The sequence below is a fragment of the Notechis scutatus genome, chromosome Z, assembly GCF_049901735.1.
Source record: "Notechis scutatus isolate UNSWTSFEM ecotype Mainland chromosome Z, rNotScu1.2, whole genome shotgun sequence".
In the NCBI taxonomy this organism is placed as follows: Eukaryota; Metazoa; Chordata; class Lepidosauria; order Squamata; family Elapidae; genus Notechis; species Notechis scutatus.
The window spans coordinates 37,013,641-37,027,563 of NC_142025.1; positions in this window are offsets into that span (position 1 = coordinate 37,013,641).

Consider the following 13,923-nt stretch of genomic DNA (forward strand, 5'->3'; position numbering starts at 1 on the left):
TCACTTAAAAATCCATCTGGTTGTCATTCTGTCTTTATCAGGGGTCGCCAACCTTTTGGATCTCAGGGCCCACCAAATTCATACTTTTAAATTCTGAGGACCACTAATACGATTTTTTTTCAAAAGTTAATATATTTAATATAATTATTATATTATATTATATTATATTATATTATATTATATTATATTATATTATATTATATTATATTATATTATATTAATTATATTATATTATATTATATTATATTATATTATATTATATTATATTATATTATATTTATTATATTATATTATATTTATTATATTATATTATATTATATTATATTATATTTATTATATATATGTTTTCTTAAGTTTTCGCGGGTACTTACATGTATGGCATTCGGCTTTGTTCGGGTATTTTCCCACGTCATTGTAATTGTTCTTTTAAAGTTGGTTGGGAGTCTTGGTCGGTGTTTCTAATATCTTCTGTCTGTTTTGTGGCTTTTTTTGTCTTGGTTGGCTGGCAACATTGTGTTCCTGTATTGGAGGCTTTTAGTGCAGATTGTGCATACAGAAGCCTGATAATGGCAGATGAGATTCTGCCGAAACGTTACTACAACTTTAAAGAAGATATTAGAAACACCAATCAAGCAGAACACAGCAAACTCCAAGACCAATAAACACAGACCAAGACTCCCAACCAATCAGGATGAAGAAAAAAACATTCTGGCACAGCAGTAGGCTAGCCCCTAATTTAAAACTGAAACCACTGTAGAAGTCTGACTCACAGACGAACACAATACAGAAGCCTGATGATGGCAGATGAGATTCTGCTGAAACGTTGCTACAACTTTAAAAGCACAACTATAATAACGTGGGAAAATACCCGAACAAAACTGAATACCATACATGTAAGTACCCGCAAAAACTTAAGAAAACAAATATATGTATGTATGTATGTATGTATGTATGTATGCATGCATGCATGCATGTGTATATGTGTATATGTATATTTAATATAAAAATCATGCACACACACCTATTTAATTATAACAACAACGTAAATGCATAATAACAAAACGTTCCAGGCTGGAAGCCTCCCCCCACCTGCACCTTCCAAAGAGACAGAAGAGCTTTTCAGATGCCAGGTGGAGGATTGAGAGAGCTCAGATCTGCAGCCGAGAAAAAGCTGGGGGGGGTAGTTCTTCCAGCCTCACCTGGAGACAGGCAAGGAAAGGTGTCCCTGGGGCACTTTGCTCACTTTAGCACTTCGCTGCCAAACCCAGCCACAGCCAGTGATTATTTGGGGGTGGGGGAGGGGGGAGAGAGAAAGAAAGCATCTCTTGCATTACAAGGGGAGGAAAAGAGATGAAACAAAACTCACTCTTTCACTGAGACCTACAAAACACCAATCTACTGCGTTCCAGAAGATCTTAAAAACCACCAAATGCTCCCACTTGCAGTTCCCGTACCTCCCGGCTCAGGTCCGAGATGCACGCTCCCACACATGACGGCGGCAGCAACAACAATCCCCTCCCCCAGTGCCCGCTGTCAGCTCTTCCCATTAGTTCTCTAGCTTTGAATTGCTCCCAGCTCTCTTTCCTCCCCCCTTTCCCTGTGCCCATGTACAGGCAGGAAAGGAAAGGGAGATGGAGATGTGCGCAGCTCTCTGCTTTTCTAGCCCTCGCTGCCTCTCCCAATATCAAAGCCTCAGAAATGCAGGCAAAGCCACCGCAGCAGTAGCACCCTGAGTTGCTTGCTTCTCCACTACTGCCCCTTCCTCCTCCTCCAGCACCTCCTTCTCTGAGTAGGGCAATTCTTAACTAACCGAGCATGCTAAGGCAACTTAGGGCACTACTGCGGTGGCTTTGCCTGCATCTCTGAGGCTTCAATGTTGAGAGAGGCAGCGAGGGCTGGAAGAGCTGAAAGCTACGCACGGCTCTACGTGGGCACGGGGGGGGGAGAAAAGAGAGGCGGGAGCAATTCAAAGCTAATGGAGAGAGTTAACGGTGCTGGGAGTGTGGGAACTAATTGTTGCCACCACTGCCGCCGTGTGTGGGAGCTGGTTGGCACGTGCATCTCAGGGACCTCACTCCGGGGTCCCTCGAGCCGGAAGGCGAGAGAACTGCGCGACCCAGATTAATTGCTTTTGGGGGCCATTTCTTCTGCGGCCCACCAAAATTTTTCCACGGCCCACCAGTGGTGACCGCTGGTCTATACCACAGTTTTCTACTTTAGAAGTATATTGTGGTCTACTTTATCAAATGCTAATGTCTATACTAGGTCTACTAGTACTGTATACTAGGTCCACAGAATTTCACTATTAATTTAGTCACTTTATCAAAAAATGAAATATGATTGGTTTGGCATGATCTGTTTTTAACAACCGTGTGCTGGCTACTAATTATAACTTCATTTGTTTCAAGTTATTTACAGATCTATTTTTTTATTTTTATTTTTCAATATCTTCCCAGGTAAGGCTGATTGGTCTGTAGTTTCCTGTGTCTGTTTTTTTTCTTTTTTGAAGATGGGAACCACATTCACTCTTTTCCAATCCTCTGATAGTTCCCTGGAGCTCCATGATTTTTTTAAAGATATGGTGCAGTGGTTTTGAGATAACATCTGCCAGCTCCTTCAGAACTCTGGGATGTAATCCATCAGATCCCAGTTATTTAAACTCATCAAGGCCAGACAGGTGTTCTCTTATCATTTTCTTGGTTATTTTAATTTCTATTTCTAGTTTTTTACAGTTATGTTTTGATAAGTTGGGCTATGGTTTCTTTTTGCATGAAAACTGATGCAAAGAATGACTTAAGCAGCTCTACTTTTTCTCTACTGCCTGTTACTTCCTTGCCGTCTTCTCTTTTTAGTGAACCAATTATTTTTTGTTATTTATTTGTTGAAAGAAATTATTTTTTACTTTGGTTACAAGTCTTTGTTCCTTCTAAGCCTTTGCTTTCCTGACTTCATCTTTGCAGATTAAAACTATCTGCTGATATTCTGCTTTAGTTATATGTCCTTTTCATTTTTTTCTGTTCATCCATTTTGTCTTTCAGATTTCAAAGAGATCTTTGTGTGATCATGCTTCTTGGATTTTTTGTTTTTCTTTTTTTCTTGGGATGGGCTTTTATAATATTTTTCAGTGTTTCCCATGCTTCTTAAGTTGTTTTCCCCTTTAGGAAATTTCCATGAAATTTTGTTTATGCTCACTCTCAGTTACAATTAGCTCTTTTAAAGTTTAGTACACTGATTGTATTATATTCTGTTGCTTATGTTTGCATTATATTGAATTGCAATATGATGTCACTCTTGCCCAAGGTTCAAGCAACTTCCTTCTATCCCTGCCTCTATCACTTCTCTAATAGGGCCATTTAGAATAGAATAGAATAGAATAGAATAGAATAGAATAGAATAGAATAGAATAGAATAGAATAGAATAGAATAGAATAGTTTATTAACCAAGTGTGATTGGACACACAAGGAATTTGTCTTGCAAATGCTCTCAGTGTACATAAAAGTAAAGATACATTCGTTAACAGTCAAGAATCATAAGGTACAATACTTAATAGTCATAGGATACAATAAGCAATCAAATCATACTAGGAAACAAAAATATAAATCGTAAAAGATAAAAGCGACAAAGTTACAGTCATACAGTCACAAGTGGGAGGGTATGGGTGATAAGGAGTGATGAGAAGATCAATAGTAATAGTAGTGCAGACTTTGTAAATAGTTGGACAGTGTTGAGGGAATTATTTGTTTAGCAGAGTGATGGCTTTCAGGGGAAAACTGTCCTTGTGTCTGGTAGTAATTGTTTTTTTCTGCAGTCCTAATTACTCTCTGAAATCTGTGTCCATCTTGTTGGGCTGCAGAATCAAACCAGACAATTAAAGAGGTCCAGATGACAGAGTCAATAATTCCTCTGTAGAACTGGATAAGCAGCTCCTTAGGCAGTTTGAGTTTTCTGAGTTGGTGGAAAAAGGACATTCTTTGTTGTGCTTTTTTGATGACGTTTTTGATGTTAGGTGTCCATTTTAGGTCTTGTGATATGATAGAATCTATAAATTTGAAGGTCTCTACTGTTGATACCGTATTGTCTAGTATTGTAAGAGGTGGTAGTGTGGGAGGGTTTCTCCTAAAGTCTACCACCATTTCTTTGATTTTGAGTATGTTCAGTTCCAGATTGTTCTGGTTACACCACGAGGCAAGTTGCATAACCTCCTGTCTGTGTGTGGATTCGTCATTGTCTCGAATGAGACCAATCACTGTTGTATCATCTGCAAACTTCAGTATTTTAACAGATGGATCATTTGAGATGCAGTCATTGGTATATAGGGAGAATATATACCAATGACTGCATCCAATATATGGTATATATTCTCCCTATATCCAGTATAGCTTTTCCTCTAGTTCCCGCCTTTACCTTTTGGATGACAAAGTTGCCTGCTAGGTTGGTTAGGAATCTGTTTGATCTTTCACTTACTGCAAAGTTTGCCTCCCAGTTGATATCAGGATAGTTAAAAGTCTCTCATTATTACAGGAGCATGTTTCTTACATACCTTTTGTTAATTGATTAGCAAAGAATTCATCTATTTCTTCTGCTTGGTTGGGTGGCCTATGGTATACTCCTGTAGGAATGTCATTTTTTTCCTTTTATATTGACCCATGTGGATTGTAGGAAGTTTTCATCCTTGATTTTGTATATTTCTGTAGAGCTGTAGTGACATTTTGCACCGAGACAAATTCCTTGTGTGTCCAACCACACTTGGCCAATAAAGAATTCTATTCATAATGCAACTCCACCTCTCTTTTGCTTAAACGTAGAAAATGTTTAAGTTATATTTTTTCATCCTATGTCGGTGAATAATAGGCCTGATTAATGGCTTCATTAGGATGAGAGATTGCTTTAGAGGTAAATAGTGAAGACAATTCACAGACTGGAGTCCTTGGTGCTCTCTGAGCTTGGTTGCTTTCTTGCAGACATTTTCTTGCTAGCACTGATGATGATGTTACCTGAAAATATTCTCTTGCTTTGGTACAATTCCCATTCTTTTGGTACAATTGCCATGTTAGGCAATTTCCATAGAGTTGCCAAGAAAATGATATTGACATCAGTTAGAATCAAGGGTTGATTATCTAAGGATCTCTTTTAAAACTGATTTGTCATTTTTTATAACCCCACTGTGTTCTAAAATGATAGTGCTTATTTAAAGAGAAGCAAACTTGAAATAGCAATTAAAATATAGCTATCTAGGCAGTAATTGAAATTAATCTTTAGATATAATTTCATAAGAACAAATCTGGTGCATTAGGATTTATAATGCAAGGTTTTTATAACTAACTTCTGCAGAACTCTAGAGTTGTACAAGAGCTTAACAGGCTTCCAAGAAACTAAGGGTGCACAATACAAATTCATTCCACTGCAGTTATTTATTTATTTTGTTTATTTATTCATTTATTTTGGTTTCTTAATCAGGAGTTTCAGGAATTATTTTTAGCTAGCTGGTTCCATGACCTGAAAAAAGGTGAAAACATCTGTTGTAATATCATCCTAAGAAGTTTTGAAAAGCTTGGAAATTTTCATTACATCCAGCACCAATGACAAAACCTTATGTCAAGGTACAATAAAACAGAAAGATTTTGTGATCAGATCATTTAATTGCATCATGCTTTTAAACCTAACCAAGACATATTCCCTGCTTTGCAAACTAAATCACACATGTATAAAGGAAGTGATGACAGTAAACTAATGAACAAGTAAACTAAAGTTCTGTATACTCAAATCAGTTTTCCACTTTAATTTCTATTTGAAAATCAGAAAGTGCTTACATAAATAATAAAAAATGATCATTTATTTCTGTAATTTGCATGATAAACTACTGTACATAAGTTAGAAGCAATTTTTAAAAATTCATTCCCCTGAAAATTTTAAGTATATGATATTTATTTACCACCTTGCTCTAAGATGGATTCTAGATTAATTAATTTTAGAATAAGTAATATAAAATCAGATTGTGAATGTAAATTATATTACTATGGTGTTGCTTTTTTAATTCCAACTAGCATATTCTGTTATCCACAGAGTTCAATTATTGCTGAGTATTTCACTGCTAAAAAATAAGTTCCTGCTTATTTTTTTTCTTTATGGGAATCCATAAGGGTCACAGCATTAAATCTGCTGTAATTCAACCTAGCTGCTAATCATACAAAGAACAAAGAAAGTGCAACCGAATATGGAGGAAATGTCAGTTGGCACCTGTTTTCACCATCTTAAATTGTTTTTATTCTCACCGCATTTTACGCCTCTTAATTTAATTTGTCTGGTCCTCTCTCATTTCAGCTGTTCAATGTTATAAAGCATCTACTCCTGCCAGTATTATCAAGGGTATTGCAGATTCCAATCAGTGAGCCAAGAAATTCAAAAGTGTTAACGCAGAGCCTGCAATCCCATTGTATTTCCTACTTGATGGTAATTCAATTCCCAACCTGAAATGGAACTAATATATTTTAATCCCGCTGCCAATTTTCCTATTGTAACAAAAGAAGCTATATATAAACTTGAAATGAAAAATTACCCTCTTTGGTTTTGTAGAGAATAATGATACTTTGGTGTTGCTTTCAACATCTTGATTACCTATTTATTTGGAAAACATTTAATTGCAGTACTACCATCCAATATAATGATTCTATGTGGATCACTACAATCCATAAAGCCAACATCCTTCACTCACCCCACCACCACCAATGCCAGATATGTGTACTATTAGTCTAAATTTCAAACAAAGGAATTTATTGTAACTATTGAGATTCTGGTGATAGTTGGACACTAATTCATGCAATACAATCAGCCTTCTCCAGTTTGGAATTCTGGTCTTTTATGACTCCAACTATATAATGCCTAGACAGCAGGAACAAATTATGTGATGACAATACAAAAATATCTATAATTCTGGAAATTACAGTTACTGAAATTCTGAAGGAATGCCAGTTGACGAAAACCATCAAAGAATTGAACTCTAGTTATTTTTTCAAGTATCTGTCAATTTAAAATAAGATATAGTTAGATTATTAATAAGATTTCTTTTTATAAAACTATATTAGCAGTTTCAAAATCACATAGGTGAGACCATTGGTTTATCTAGCTCTAAATTATCTATTAAGGATTCTGAAGAACCAAAAATTTTCACAGTCTCTGATATTTTTGTTGATCCTAATAAAGTTTTTGTTCAAATAAATGTGTGGTTTTCCATTGTTGAAAGTGTTAGAAATGTTATTTTGATATGCAAAATGTGTTGTATCACTCTTCCATAGTCTTTAATATGGTATCGTAAGAATCTATTTTCATTTAAAATAAATGTAAGCTTGTTCGTGTATATGCTGCTGTGGTTTTTAAAATTCCATAATTTCAGATTTGATTGGCCATGTTGAATAGGGACATGTATTATCTGAGAAATATTAGCTGAAATCTCTCACCACCCAGTCAAACGTGCATGTATTTGAAGAATTAGCTATATTATTTTGATCTAAGTTATCTTATTATTGACTTTTTATATGTTCCATACATGAAATCAAATGATTGTAACATGGAATTAAACTTGATTAAGCAAAACATAGGAAGCTTATATTCCAGTGTGAATATTTAGGAAAATTATGAGTCATTTTCCTGATAGTGAGGAGGGAAGTGAATACTAGCTAGAACTCTTTGGGGTACATTAAAAAAGCAAAGTAATCAACAATTTGAATTTACAAATAATAACTTTAAGGATATCAAAGTGGCTAAGTTTGAGAGCTAGAATGAGCACAAAAGCACAATTTCAGACCATCACTTTTCCCATGAAGTTCATTGGATATTAAATCCCTCTGAAGCTACAGTCAATGGTTGTCAGGAAAACAGACTGAACAATTCTGCCTTCCTTTGAGGAAGGAATTGAATGAGGAAAACTAAGCAGTATGATTTTTCTGGCATGGATACAGAAGAAATAGGTGATTTTTTTCCGTGTGATGAGAAAATTACAGCTTTCTTTTAAGTGATGTATAAGGATGGTGGCAAGATAGATTGTAGAAATATATGGTACCTTACATGCCATTTTGTTTTATGCAATCTTATGAAAGTATTTTAATTGCTACATATGTTTTCATTATATGTTGGTATGGTCTTATATTATAAAAATGAATTAAAGGAAGACATCTGATCAATATAACCTCATTCATATGTGTACTAGGTCTTGTACTCCTGTCAGTTAAATTTTTTTTTAATTTAGTTTGCAAATAGTGAAAATCGAGATTCCATTTTTCTAATTATTTTTCACTACCACCCTGTTATCTTCTACACAAATTAATAACTAAGTTGTTAGTATGTGAATCAACTGGGAGAAATTAAAGTGTAACTAAGGAACCATTGTTAATGAAATTCATTCTTAATGAACTAATGAAATAAAAAAGCAAGGAAAGCAGAAAGTATGCAAACTTCTAAAATTGCAGTTCATGATATTTCTCCCTACGAAAGACATGAAGAAATACTAAGTAAATATGTAATTAAGAAGCAGGTAACAAGGATTATTAGCTTACATAAATGAATGTAAACAGCAAAAAATAATGATAATAAATAACAAAAGTTTAAAAGTGTGATAATTTACATTTCACAACTGAAATTTGATAATTTCAAACAAATGTAACCATTGTCACAATACAATAACAAGAATTCTCTAAGTTGCTGAGTTAAAATTTTAAATTTTAGATGTATGGAAGTAAAACTGGGAAAAAGATTTATTTCTATTTGTTGGGTTTATAGGGTAGTTCAATTGTTGACAAGTCTTAGCAAAATAATGTAAACCTTTTAATGTCTCTGTCCATTTAGATAACTTAGATCTTCTGTGGAATTGCATTCATTGTGAAAAAGCAAAAGAATCTCATAAGGAATTATTGGAGATTATCAGCTACATGAAAAGGAGACAGTGATTGTGCACAATAGCTATCTAATTCATCTTCAGGCAAAGCCAATCAAAGCTTTAGTGAAATGATCATTTTAGGCTATTTCTGCCAGAATTACAGTTACCTTAGATTGGCCCAGCGTCTGAGATTGCAGACATGTGATCTTGTCCTGAAAAAAAGCATATTTTAAATCATTTATAGCAGTGGTCCCCAACCTTTTTGTACTAGGGACCAGTTTCAAGCACAAACACTTTTTCAAGGACCGGGGGAGAATCCGAGTTTGGTGGTTTGCTTGCAGACGTTTCATTACCTGACTAGGTAACATCTGATGTTGTTACCTAGTCGGGTAATAAACGTCTGCCAGCAAACCACCAGGTTCAGGGCGCCTCGGCCCTGCCTCCCTCAGCCCCATCCCTCAGGTGTCTCCCTCCCTCCCTCAGGTGTCTGCCTCGTTCCTCTCTCAGTCGCTCTCTCGCTGCTCCACCAGCCCAGGAAGAAACTTCTTCAAAGAAGCCGGGGGTGGCTTTTCCTGTCGCCGCAGCTCCTCCGAGCGCCGTTTACCCCCACCCGCCGCCCGCCAGCGGTTCAATCCAGTGCTCCGTTCTGCCTGCCTGCCTGCCTTCTTCGTTTCGAGCAGCTTGCTGATAAAAAGAGGCGAATAGTTATTATTCTCAGCCGAAGCTGCTCCCAAACAACCAGGCAGAACGGAGCACTGAATTGAACCGCGGGCGGGCGGCGGGGTGGGGGTAAACGGGCGCTTCAGAGTATACATCTTTTCTTAATAAAAATAGACCACGTTTTCTTCAAAAACTGCCAAAATTATCACCATAATAGCGAAAAATGGTGGCAGAACTTCTCTAGATCTTGCATTTACGAATAATTTTAATATATTTAAAACAGCATAATCACTAGTTTCTGATTCCAGTTAGTATGACAAGTAAAGAGTTACCAAGATGCAAACTGTAGAAATTTCTGTGATATGTGATACCCACCTTAATAAAAAGCGATCAGAGAAGTTTCTCTTGAGAAAATGACTGTCCATCAGTAATGTCAGCTTATTTCTTTTCCTTCTTAATGAGCCTCTGCCTATCTGTCTATATTTGTCTAAATATATCAAAGCACATCTATTGGATATAATTAAGAACAAGAAATTGTCTAGTTTTTCAGATATATGCCACATATATGAATTTGCAGCAGTACAAAACAATGTTCCATGGTGATAAATATCTGAGATGTTTGTAATTCCCAGATAAGATTGCTTCATTTTTCCAACTGTTCATTAATATTAATAAAAATTAACAACCTTTAGTGATGCCAGACATTAGAAAACATGTTTTCAGAGGAAGTCATCTTAATATTATGCAACCAAAACAAAACAAATTGAAAGCAATATAAGAATCAACAAATATATGAATACAAAACATTTCATGTTCATTTCAACATGTCTAAATAAAAAAGCTTAGTTTAAAACTACAACAAAATTATATAATTACAATTATTTTATATATTTATCAACACCATTTTTAATGTTCTCTTGTTTATCTCTTATTTTGGAGATAAATTGTCAAAAAATCAAATTCTTTCAAATGTTAAATCATTATTTTTTATCAAGTCTGTGTGTATAAATGTGTGAGAAAGAAAGCATGTGCACCTTTCTCAGCTGCTTAAATTTCTACAAACAATAATTGGATTTTGAGACAGAACTGATTGAGGTGTGACCTGGAATTTTTGCTTTGATCATTCAATACACTATTTAATGGAAAGAGCACTTGCAGATGTAAATTCCAGCTGCTGACTTTTTGGTTTTATCTTATCCCCAAGAGCACTTGCTAAGGGTTGAGTAATTATTTTGAAGTGACATACTAAACTGTTAAATGAGAGCTGATTCCAATATATTTGAATTAATATGAGAAAACCAGAATCAAGCTTAGTTTGAAACAATTCCATTGCATATTTAAGTTATGGGAAATATAAATGAGTTAAATAAACAATTGCTGGTCAATAACATTTCAAGCTAAGTAAGTTACAATAAAAGTATTTCAGTGTTTTCACTATTGCTACAGTTATCCATTCTATGGTAACTTATCCAGGTAGCACAGATTGACATTTAAGCATATCCTAAAAACATATTCTTTTTATTTAGTATAAACTAATATGGAATTTTATTTCTTAAAGTACTTTTGCTTCAAGAGAAAAGGTTGGATATATATATTAATTTATTCAAAGCAAATTTGGGAAACATAGTTATAGATTATACTAATTATTTCTTGTACCATATTGAAGTTCTCAGAAAACTTCTTTTAAGAAAAGTCAGATACAATGATCAAAGTTTTAAAAAATTATATACCCTAGGAATACAGTGATCAATTCCAGTTCCCTTTGGGAGTGGTCTGAAAACCCCTGAACATATATCTTCCTCTTGGCAGTTCATTTTTCATACATGGGTTTTAACTTCACCTTTTGAATCTTCTTTGTTAGGTTTTTATCCTTAAATGTTGGTCAGTTGGGATGGATGTTGATGAATGTTGATTTATTTTAACCTCCTGATGGACTGGGTTTTTGCCCTTTTAATTTATGTTCTTGTTTTGAATGTTCTTGTTTTGGTTCTCCATAAGAAAGCACGGGCATGCCCTTGGATAGTGAGGTGTTAATGCATTTTGATCTAAGGGGCTGCCAACCTGTTCTCCAAAGCACTTGAAGATAGAACAAGAAGCAATGGATAGAAACTAACCAAGTAGAGAACCAATCTAGAAATAAGTGAAAGTTTCCTAACACTTCGAACAATAATCAGTAGAACTATTTGCCTTCAGAAGTTGTGGGTGTTCTATCACTGAACGTTTATAGGAATACATAGCCAACCACTTCTCTGAAATGGTATAGAGTCTCCTATTTGGATAGGAAGGATAGAAGATTAGAAAATCTTCAAGGTGTTTTTAACACTGGTTCGGTTCAATTCTAATTTTTGTGAAGCCTATTTTAAGATGTATGTTACAGTTTTCATATATATTTCTCAAAATAGCTTGAATAAATAATTTGTATCTCAAAAGATTTTGACATCATTAGAAGGGAATACCACCTTGGTATATACAGACCCAACAAATTTTAATGCAAGTTCTCCTTGCTGAATTCCACATTTGTATACCTTTCAACATTTTTAGATTTGAGAAAATCTGTGTAGAAGCCTAAATCTGTGTATTATATACAGATTTAAGCTGCTACACAGGACTATTTCTTTGCATTTAGAAATTTTGAGGAAAGTAGTCAACTAATTAATACATGGAATCAATTCTGCATTTCTGATGAGCTGCAACACTATGAGAATATTTAAAGCTGATTCCCAAGATACAGGTCTGCTGAATCTTTCATCAAGTTTGATACTGATGAAATAACTTCCCTCCAAATGCATTAATATAAATACTGGGAACATTTGGAATTACATTAAGGCAGGTGTTAGAAATATGCAGCTGAAAATAAAGCTCACCTGCTGAAGTTTTAAAATATACCATGGATAAAAATATTGCTTAATCATATATTTATTTATTTTGGAAAAGGAGATTGAGGGAATCAATCTACAAAAGTATCCTATCATCAAAGAACTTCAAAAAGTATTTTTTCTTCTAAGTTTTTTATTTTTTTCATCAAAATGAACAATCTACTATTTGAAGAAAATATTTGAATCATTGTAAAAGTTCATTAGTAGGCTATATACATTAGTCATAATAGGCACTGCTTGCCTTGACTTTGAATGTAACTGTGATCTATAGTTAATAAACAGTTTATCAAACCACTGCTGAGCAAGCTACTACTTTTAGAGTAAAGTGTGAACCCAATTTTGTTTGCCTCTTTCTACATAGTCTTCTAAATCTTCATCCTGTTTAGTTTGATTACAATATTAGAATTGAAAATCTAACTCTTCTCTATAAAAGAAACCCTACAAAATAAGTTATAAAGGAAGCCCTCATCTTACAACCATAATGGGGACCATACTTGTTTTTAATCACCTTTTTTGCCATGGTATTAAACTCCACTTAATTAAAAGAAAGGCTTTTCTATTCTAAGAAGGCTTAACAAAAGAAAAGATGAATTCATTATCACTTTTTATTATGTCATTACATATCCAGACCAACATCTGAAAAGATTGAAGACTTTATCTAATCTATTCTCCCATGAGCTGTTCAGAGCATCCAGTAGTGGGAGGTGCTTCAGTCTCTGCATGTGTAGGCTGGGCTTAATTTGTGGAACGCTCCTCCTCCTCCACGGGACTCCTCCCCAGTGTTCCCCAGTTTTTGCTCAGCCTCATCAGAGATAGGCAGTGCTTGTGATTCTTCCTTGGCCGAAACAGGAAAAATTCTTTCGTTGATAGCAAGTTTAGCAAGTTTGACAGTTAATCTGCTTGTCGCTAGCCTGTATTCCATTACGATCTCTCAAATTGGCTCGCATTGTTAATATCGCAGCCAGACAGCTCTGATTCAGGGAAGTGCCGATTCGCATCCCAAAACGGCGGGAGGCTCCGGCGCTGCTCCGCGCCCCCTCCCCACAGCCGATAGCCCTACCCCTGCCATTTCGATCGCCGCAGCGTTTCTTTCCCTTGGCCAGACAGTGGCGTGAGCCTTTTCGCTCCAAACCAAGTCGTATCACACTTTCCCCCTTGGAACGCCAGTTGGAGTGGAGGTTTTAAAAAAAGAAAAAAACCCTTTTACCAGGGATCCCTTTCAGGGTAACTTCCACCCTTTTTTCCGCCGTTTAGCCTCACTGAAAAAAAAAAAAAAGACAGCATCGGAGGCTATTCAGTCACAAGGCGGGAGTTTTGCTGCTGAGGAGTGTGCCAAAAGTTTAACGCCAGAGGCCATTTTGTGCTGTCAAAACCTTGTGGCTGCGCGCCAGTAGTCATTCTCAGCTGTGTGAGGTAGTTCTGCTCGGAGCAGCAGGTTCCCTTCAAATATTCTGGGAACTATTATACCCTCGTCTTGGCTTGGTTTCATTTGAGGCTATTTCTTACATTTTAATTTG